Source organism: Hyperolius riggenbachi, chromosome 6 (assembly GCF_040937935.1).
Source record: "Hyperolius riggenbachi isolate aHypRig1 chromosome 6, aHypRig1.pri, whole genome shotgun sequence".
Lineage (NCBI taxonomy): Eukaryota > Metazoa > Chordata > Amphibia > Anura > Hyperoliidae > Hyperolius > Hyperolius riggenbachi.
The window spans coordinates 389,802,773-389,813,404 of record NC_090651.1 but is presented as its reverse complement, the minus strand read 5'-3'; positions in this window follow the sequence as shown (position 1 = coordinate 389,813,404).

Genomic DNA, 10,632 nt, shown 5'->3' with positions numbered 1-10,632 from the left:
GTGGTCACTTTGTGTCCTACATGGACCAGAAAGAGCTAAGCTGCAGTTATGGAGCTTCCTCAAGACAATTAAGGAAACCAGGGCAGGGGTGCTCGGATACCCCTTTTCAAAATCCGAATTGATCCGGATTCGGATACTCAGATGGATCTGGATCCGAATCGGATTTCCGAATCCGAACTTTTTGGTATCCGAGTAAACTCGGATGTCCAAACCCAATATCCATCCGGATTCGGATATCCGGATAGAAAACCCGGAAGTGACCTGAAAATGGCTTAAAATGCTTCCACAAGTCTCCTCAAATGGCAAAAAACCCTTTCACAGGTCTCTCTCTCTCAGGGATTTTTTGCCATTGAAGGTGATTTTGGCTTCTGCTCGGATATCTGAAATAACTATCCGTCCAGATTTCGGTTGTCAGATGGGAAATCCGAGTTCGTCGGATTGTGCTATTCGGATTTTAATAAATATCCAAATTGCTATTCAAAGTTCAGATAGTGGAAAAAGTTTGGATTATCTGCATAGTTCAGATACCCGAATATTGGATGAGCACTGTTATAATTTAAGTAGGCCTCAGTTACTTGGCCTGAGTTTTATGTAAAAGGCTTGTCCGCAGAGTATGCCTTTAAAATAAATAGAGTTTCTTGTGATGCAGGCAGAAGCATCTCAGTGTCTGCGTGTAGCAGAGGATACACGCAGATACCGAGAACATGTTCCTGAAAGAAGGCCACAGGCCTACACTGACCTCAACACGTACACCACAAGAACAGTAAACATAGGCCATGTTTTCTAAATACCAAATTCCATTAAGTAAGGGAAAAGTGACATTAAATATTAATTGAGTAAGTGGGTATTATGACACCACGAGGGGGCTCAGCCAATAGTCAGGTCTGGGGGATGGCGAAGATGAGGTCACATTTAACTCTTTCCTAGTCGGTATTAAAGAAGCGGACGAGCTGAAAGAGCTCTCTCTGATTCCTGCTCTGTTTCCTACATTCCTGCTATGCTGACTGGGACCTCTAAGGGTCCGTTCAGATCACAAATGCGGATGGCCATGCGTGCGGAACGCGTGCGGACCGCAACGCGTACGAACGCATGGCCATCCGCGTTTGTGTGCGTTGCGTGGCTGATCCCATCACTGAACAGTGAATGGGACAGCCACGCGTGTTAGGAAAATCTGCGTGCAGCATGCGTTCCGGGACCGCACAGGTCCGGAACGCATGCAGTGTGAACATCAGACATTGCACTCTATGCAATGTCTGATGTCGTGCGTATCGGCCACCTGCACGCGTTTCCAAAACGCGGCTGGAAACGCGTGCAGTGTGAACGCTCCCTAAGTATTTTCATTCTTTATGTAATCTGATCTAATGTATGCTGTACATAGGTAGTCTAGTGTAACGTAGTCTAGAAAGAAGGTAACTGACTAACAACCAGGAGGGAGGTTAGTCAAGAGCTGTAACGCCAAGGACTTAAACATGGGAATCTTGCTTTGCTAGGATATGATGAACTATATCTGTATATTTGTGTAGTGAATAAACTCCTTAAATACTGAAGAAGCCTGAGAAAAGTCTATCTCCTGCTTGCTGTGTTGAGAGTCAAGTTATCTCACAGTCTGTGAGACGCAACTGTAAGAAGTTGCTGGTGCCGGATCTAAAGGTGATTTATAACAGTATATAACAAGCACCACTGAAGGGAACATCATAAACAGTTCAATGGTGAAGCAAGCCCTGGGACGGATTTGCACTTTCCGAGCAAATCAGACACACCACAGAGCCTGAGATGGGAACTTGATAATAGGTTCAATGAAGTGAACTGGCAACTGACCTTCAGAGATATATGGCTACCAATCAATGTAAGACTCCAACTAAAGGGGCCCATACACCTAACGATTTTCCTGCCGATATAAGGCCAATTCGATCACAGTGATCGAATCGGCTGTGAAATCACAGCGCACACCACTGACAGATCGATCGATTTCTGTCCGAAATCGATTGTTCCCGTCGATCCATCCGTGCGGAAGATTTCTCTCGATCGCCGAGGGGTCGAGAGTGAATCGATAGCGGCGTTTGAATGCCTGACGACCGACGCAGTACAGCGGGTATACATTACCTGTTCCGGCCGGCGCGAGTCCCCACTGTCTTCTTTCCGCGCTGAGTTCCGGACCGGCTGCTGCTACACAGAACTTCCTGTCCCGGCAGGAAGTTTAAACAGTAGAGCGCCCTTTACTGTTTAAACTTCCCCTGGACAGGAAGTTCAGTAGCTGCAGGAACGGTCTGGAGCGGAGAAGAAGACAGCGGGGACCAGGCGATTCGCGCCGGCCGGAACAGGTAATGTATGCGGGGGGTGGCGGGTCGGGGGGGGGGGAGGGGGGCGGCAGCTCCACAGATTGTGATCGGTTTCAGGCTGAAATCGATTCACAATCTGTTTGCAGTAAGGTGGCCATACGATCCCTCTCTGTTCAGATTCGATCAGAGAGGGATCTATCTGTTGATCGAATCTGATGGCAAATCGACCAGTGTATGGCCACTTGAACACAACTCAAGATTGTATCATGTTGGTACATTATCGCTTTGAAGGAGTCCACCAAAACCTGCTTGGACTACTTCTGTGGATTTCCCCCAAGAATGCACTGTTGGGGGTACTTGAGGACAGAGTTGAGAAGCCTTGGTCTAGATAAAGGCTAGAAGACCATCCCTGGGCAGCTTTATGTTCCTCTGATAACCGGCAAATGTTCTAAAGAAGTTTGGAGTGTATGAGAGTGTAGCCAACAGCCATGGATCACACATCCACAAGAGGGCAATCACGAGAGGACAATCACAAGAGGACAATCACGAGAGGACAATCACGAGAAACCCATACTATGCAGGGATGTAGCGGCAGAATATAGGTCAAGTGGAGGAAAGTTTAGTAAGTTTGCTTTAAGCACAGCAAGTATCAGTATTATTCAGTAAAGTCTGTCCCCTCGATAAACACCAATAAGATATTTCAGAGGCACCCGATATGATAAAACAATTTAAAACAATTTGAAAAGGAGAGGCAGCAATAAACTGGAAATGTGAATTTTATGACACACTGAAGGGACAATGCGTATCTTGGGACTTTGCCTGCTTCCTCTGGTCTATACAACAATAATTGCTGTCAGATTAGGCCAGTAGGAGTGAGCGCCCCTATGTGACATAACTTATATAGAAATACAGATTGTTGAGACAAACACACAATTGGGGATTACAGAAGAAGAAAAATATCCCTACTTATAAATAAAACATAGCTTTTAATTGGCACTATAATAGATGTAACAGAAAACCTACATAAGACATTGAAATCATATGATGACTAAACCAGAGCCTGACACACGTTTCGCGGCCCTTGGCTGCTTCTTCAGAGGCAGGTAGTAATTACAACGAGCAGTTTTCCATCATATTAAAATCAGCAGTTTCCTCACTATAATATCTTAGACTTGCTGGAGTGGGCTGAACCAGGACTAGATGGTTTCAGGAGTATGGAGATGTATGAGGGTGCAAGTGATAAGGTTCAGTTAGTTGGCTACAGTCCTGTTTTCTGAAGCAATTATACATCAAAGAGACAGTGAAAGACAACTTCTGATAAGGTTTTACTGCAGGAAAGTCCAAAGGGACATTAGCTCTGCTCTGTTTCATAGTTTAAAATACAGTTTTATAAAAAAAATAAAAAAAAAGCTATATAACTGAAAATAAAAATATAACTCTTCTCTTTGCTACTAATGTTCTGTTTATTATCCGTACTACACACAAAATGTATTATATCATAAGCTTGTTTGTTTTTTCGCGTCAGTGTCACTTTAACCCTTTCCTCCGCACAGCTTTGCTTTAGGGCCCGTTTCCACTTGTGCGGTGCGAATTAGTCGTGCAAAACGAATTCGCACGCGGATACAAATTTTAACCACGAATTTGCGGGCGTTTTCACATAGGTTAGTAAGTATGCAAATTTAACCATGTCAGTGCCTGTGTGCTTTTACATTGATTTTATGCGAAAACGCCCGTGAATTTGCGGTAAAATTTGCACATGCAAATTTCCTATGAAATACATTGTATTTGCGAATTCTGAGGGATTTCTGACAAGTGGAAACAGTCCCATCCACTTGTATTGGTTATGCGAATCTGCGTGCAGGAAACGCCTGCCGATTCGCTATAGTGGAAACTAGTAAGTCAGGCGCTTCTGCCGCTGTTTCTGGTTCAAAAGTGGGTTCATGCTTCCATCTGCTGAAAAGCTTTATGGAAATGAAGATTTCATTTTTCAGCATGACCTGGCACCTGCTCACAGTGCCAAAACCACTGGTAAATGGTATTACTGTGCTCAATTGGCCTGCCAACTCTCCTGACCTGAACCCCATAGAGAATCTGTGGGATATTGTGAAGAGAAAGTTGAGAGACACAAGACCCAACACTCTGGATGAGCTTAAAGGGGAACTGAAGAGAGAGGTATATGGAGGCTGTCATGTTTATTTCCTTTTAGACAATACCAGTTGCCTGGCAGCCCTGCTGATCCTCTGCCTCTAATACTATTAGCCATTGCCCCTGAACAAGCATGCAGCAGATCAGGTGTTTCAGTGGTTCAGACTTATAAAGGCCCATACACACGTCGGATTTTAGTGAACGACCCGTCGTTTGAACGTTCCGTCGTTCAGACGTTTCCGCGTCAAATCCGACGTGTGTACAGACTATCGTTCGGGTGATAAGACTGGTTACCAACGATCCGCCTGACAAGACTAGCTGCATGCTTGTTTCTGGTTTTAATCAGATACTACTGCAGAGAAATAGACCAGCAGGGCTGCCAGGCAACTGGTATTGATTAAAAGGAAATAAACATGACAGCCTCCATATACCTCTCTCTTCAGTTCCCCTTTAAGGCCGCTATCGAAGCATCCTGGGCCTCCATAACACCTGAGCAGTGCCACAGGCTGATTGCCTCCATGCCACGCCGCATTGAAGCAGTCATTTCTGCAATAGGTGTCCCGACCAAGTATTGAGTGCATAACTGAACATAATTATTTGAAGGTTGACTTTTTTTGTTTTAAAAACACTTTTCTTTGATTGGTCGCATGAAATATGCTAATTTTTTGAGATAGGAAATGTGGGTTTTCATGAGCTGTATGCCAAAATCATCAATATTAAAACAATAAAAGGTTTACTTCAGTTGTGTGTAATGAATCCTACTAATATAATAAATGGGAAAGTGCGGATGTTTGGATGTTTGGATGTTTGTTACTCGATCACGCAAAAATGGCTGATTGGATGTGAATGAAATTTGGCACACACATAGTACATTACCTGGAATAAAGTATAGGATACTTTTTATTCCCATAACCAAAAAGAGACAAATACACATTTCAGTGGAAAATGTAAACAGCAGCCATTCTTACACTGTTAATGGCAGGGTTCTCAAACTTTGCACAGCTGGTTACTGGGTGACTGGGGTTAATATTCAGAAAAGTGTTTCATTGCTGCCATTCTTGCACTGTTAATGGCACAAGCCTCTTGCACTGTTAATGACCTGTACCTGGTACAGTTGGCCATTGGGTGATTGGCGTTCAAATTCAGAAAAAGGGTGGAGCCACAAACAGCCAATCAAATTTATTTTATTTCAATGCAAATCATTGATGCCAAAGACAGCAAAGCTCACAAACTAGGTCATTGAGTAATTGAGTAATTGTGTGTTAGGGTTAGGAAAAGTGGGCGGAGCCAACACAAGCTAAATACATACCCGGGCAACGCCGGGCGTCCAGCTAGTCTAAAATATATGAAAGTCTAATGTTTATCAGTACATTACAGAAAATAATGAACTTTATCACAATATGCTAATTTTTGAGAAGATCCTGTAATGGAATCCAGGGGGAAGGTTTAGTGCAGCGCAATTTTTCCCAACCACAATCACCGTCTTGTTGCATTTTTTGTGGCATTATAACCTGGAATTAAAATTGATTTTCATCCAGGTTTTATATGACTTAACCACTTGCCGACCGCCTTAAGCCGATGGGCGGCGGCAAGGGCTGGGCCCAACGACCGCAATACGCCCACCGGCGGTGGGCGTGATTATGCGGCGATCGCGTCATTCGTGACGCGATCAGCCGCTGGTGACAGGCTCCGCCCCCCTGGCGCCTTAACCCGCCGGCCGTTCGGAAGCGCCGGCGGGTTACTAGCACCCGGATCGCCGCTGCACGCATGTATAATAGGCTTTGTAATGTATACAAAGCCTATTATACTGGCTGCCTCCTGCCCTGGTGGTCCCAGTGTCCGAGGGACCACCAGGGCAGGCTGCAGCCACCCTAGTCTGCACCCAAGCACACTGATTCCCCCCCCCCCCCCTGATCGCCCACAGCACCCCTCAGACCCCCCCCCCCTGCCCACCCCGCAGACCACTGTTTGTACCCAGTCACCCCCCTAATCACCCATCAATCACTCCCTGTCACTATCTGTCAACGCTATTTTTTTTTAACCCTAAACTGCCCCCTGTTCCCTCCTGATCACCCCCACCCCTCAGATTCTCCCCAGACCCCCCCCCCCCCCTGTGTACTGTATGCATCTATCCCCCCTGTAATAACCCACTGATCACCTGTCAATCACCCATCAATCAGCCCCTAACCTGCCCCTTGCGGGCAATCTGATCACCCACCCACACCAATAGATTGCCCACAGATCTGATATCGGATCACCTCCCAAGTGCAGTGTTTACATCTGTTCTCTCCTCTAAACTCCCACTAATTACCCATCAATCACCCATCAATCACCCCCTATCACCACCTGTCACTGCTACCCATCAGATTAGACCCTAATCTGCCCCTTGCAGGCACCCAATCACTCACCCACACGCTCAGATTGCCCTCAGACCCCCCCTTATCAATTCGCCAGTGCATTATTTACATCTGTTCTTCCCTGTAATAACCCACTGATCACCTGTCAATCACCTGTCAATCACCCATCAATCACCCCCTGTCACTACCACCCATCAATCAGCCTCTAACCTGCCCCTTGCGGGCAATCTGATCACCCACCCACACCATCAGATTGCCTGCAGACCCACCGTCAGATCACCTCCCAAGTGCATTGTTTACATCTGTTCTCTCCTCTAAACACCCACTAATTACCCATCAATCAGCCCCTGTCACTGCTACCCATCAGATTAGACCCGTATCTGCCCCTAGGACACCCAATCACCCACCCACACCCTCAGAACGACCTCAGACCCCCCCAGACTCCCCCCCCCCTGTGTACTGTATACATCTATTCTCCCCTGTAATCACCTGTCAATCACCACCTGTCACTGCCACTTATCAGATCAGACCCTAACCTGCCTCTTACGGGCATCTGATCACCCTACCACACCATCAGATTGCCCCAGACCTACCCTCAGATCACCTCCAATGTGCATTGTTTACATCTGTTCTGCCATCTAATCACCCACTGATCACCCATCAATTATTCATCAATCAGCCCTTGTCACTGATACCCATCAGATTAGACCCCTATCTGCCCCTAGGGCACCCAATCACCCACCCACACCCTCAGACCCCAGCCCTGATCACCTCGCCAGTGCATTGCTTGCATCTATTTCCCCCCTCTAATCACACCTTGAGACACCCATCAATCACCTCCTGTCACCACCTGTCACCCCCTAGCACACATACCCATCAGATCAGGCCCTAATTTGCCCCGTGTGGGCTCCTGATCACTCGGCCAAACCCTCAGATCCCCCTCAGACCCCCTTCCGATCACCTCCCCAGTGCATTGATTGCATCAGTTTTCCCCTCTAACCACCCCCTGAGACACCCATCAATCACCTCCTGTCATCCCCCTAGCACTCCTATCCATCAGATCAGGCCCAATACAACCTGTCATCTAAGAGGCCACCCTGCTTATGACCGGTTCCACAAAATTCGCCCCCTCATAACCTGCCATCAAAATTTGCAGATGCTTATACCCCTGAAAAGTCATTTTGAGAAATTTGGTTTCCAGACTACTCACGGTTTTGGGCCCGTAAAATGCCAGGGCAGTATAGGAACCCCACAAGTGACCCCATTTTAGAAAAAAGACACCCCAAGGTATTCTGTTAGGTGTATGACGAGTTCATAGAAGATTTTATTTTTTGTCAAAAGTTTGCGGAAATTGATTTTTATTGTTTTTTTCACAAAGTGTAATTTTTCACTAACTTGTGATAAAAAATAAAATCTTCTATGAACTCACCATACACCTAACGGAATACCTTGGGGTGTCTTCTTTCTAAAATGGGGTCACTTGGGGGGTTCCTATACTGCCCTGGCATTTTAGGGGCCCTAAACCGTGAGGAGTAGTCTAGAAAACAAATGCCTCAAAATAACCTGTGAATAGGACGTTGGGCCCCTTAGCGCACCTAGGGTGCAAAAAAAGTGCCACACGTGGTATCGCCGTACTCAGGAGAAGTAGTATAATGTGTTTTGTGGTGTATTTTTACACATACCCATGCTGGGTGGGAGAAATCTCTCTGTAAATGGACAATTGTGTGTAAAAAAAATAAAAAATGTGTGATTTACAGCGATATTTCTCCTACCCAGCATGGTTATATGTAAAAATACACCACAAAACACATTATACTACTTCTCCTGAGTACGGCGATACCACATGTGTGACACTTTTTTGCAGCCTAACTGTGCTAAGGGGCCCAAAGTCCAATGAGTACCTTTAGGATTTCACAGGTCATTTTGAGACATTTGGGTTCAAGACTACTCCTCACGGTTTAGGGCCCCTAAAATTCCAGGGCAGTATAGGAACCCCACATGTGACCCCATTTTAGAAAGAAGACACCCCAAGGTATTTTGTTAAGTGTATGATGAGTTCCTAGAAGATTTTATTTTTTTGTCACAAGTTAGCAGAAATTGATTTGTATTGGTTTTTTTTTCACAAAGTGTCATTTTCCGCTAACTTGTGACCAAAAAAAAATCTTCTATGAACTCACCATACTCCTAACGGAATACCTTGGGGTGTCTTCTTTCTAAAATGGGGTCACTTGTGGGGTTCCTATACTGCCCTGGCATTTTAGGGGCCCTAAACCGTGATGAGTAGTCTAGAATCCAAATGCCTCAAAATGACCTGTGAATAGGACGTTAGGCCCCTTAGCGCACCTAGGTTGCAAAAAAGTGTCACACATGTGGTACCTCCGTACTCAGGAAAAGTAGTATAATGTGTTTTGGGGTGTATTTTTACACATACCCATGCAGGGTGGGAGAAATCTCTCTGTACATGGACAATTGTGTGTAAAAAAAAAATCAAAAAATTGTCATTTACAGAGATATTTCTCCCACCCAGCATCTGTATGTGTAAAAATACACCACAAAACACATTATACTACTTCTCCTGAGTACGGCGGTACAACATCTGTGGCACTCTTTTGCACCCTAAGTGCGCTAAGGGGCCCAAAGTCCAATGAGTACCTTTAGGATTTCACAGATCATTTTGCGACATTTGGTTTCAAGACTACTCCTCACTGTTTAGGGCCCCTAAAATGCCAGGGCAGTATAGGAACCCCGCAAATGACCCCATTTTAGAAAGAAGACACCCAAAGGTATTCCGTTAGGTGTATGATGAGTTCATAGAAGATTTTATTTTTTTGTCACAAGTTAGCGGAAAATGACACTTTGTGAAAAAAACAATTAAAATCAATTTCCGCTAACTTGTGACAAAAAAAAAAAAATCTTCTATGAACTCACCATACTCCTAACGGAATACCTTGGGGTGTCTTATTTCTAAAATGGGGTCATTTGTGGGGTTCCTATACTGCCCTGGCATTTTAGGGGCCCTAAACCGTGAGGAGTAGTCTAGAAACCAAATGTCGCAAAACGACCTGTGAAATCCTAAAGATACTCATTGGACTTTGGGCCCCTTAGCGCAGTTAGGGTGCAAAAAAGTGCCACACATGTGGTATCGCCGTACTCAGGAGAAGTAGTATAATGTGTTTTGGGGTGTATTTTTACACATACCCATGCTGAGTGGGAGAAATATCTTTAGGCTTTACAGGGGTGCTTACAATTAGGCACCCCCCAAAATGCCAGGACAGTGAACACATCCCACAAATGACCCCATTTTGGAAAGTAGACACTTCAAGGTATTCAGAGAGGAGCATAGTGAGTCCGTGGCAGATTTCATTTTTTTTGTCGCAAGTTAGAAGAAACGCTTTTTTTTTTTTGTCACAAAGTGTCATTTTCCGCTAACTTGTGACAAACAATAAAATCTTCTATGAACTCACCATGCCTCTCAGTGAATACTTTGGGATGTCTTCTTTCCAAAATGGGGTCATTTGGGGGGTATTTATACTATCCTGGAGTTCTAGCCCCTCATGAAACCTGACAGGTGCGCAGAAAAGTCAGAGATGCTTCAAAATGGGAAAATTCAATTTTGGCACCATAGTTTGTAAACGCTATAACTTTTACCCAATCCAATAAATATACACTGAATGGTTTTTTTTTTAATCAAAGACATGTAGCAGAATAACTTTCGCGCTCAAATGTATAGGAAATTTTACTTTATTTGAACAAATGTCAGCACAGAAAGTTAAAAAAGTCATTTTTTTGACAAAATTCATGTCTTTATTGATGAATATAATAAAAACTAAAACTCGCAGCAGCAATCAAAT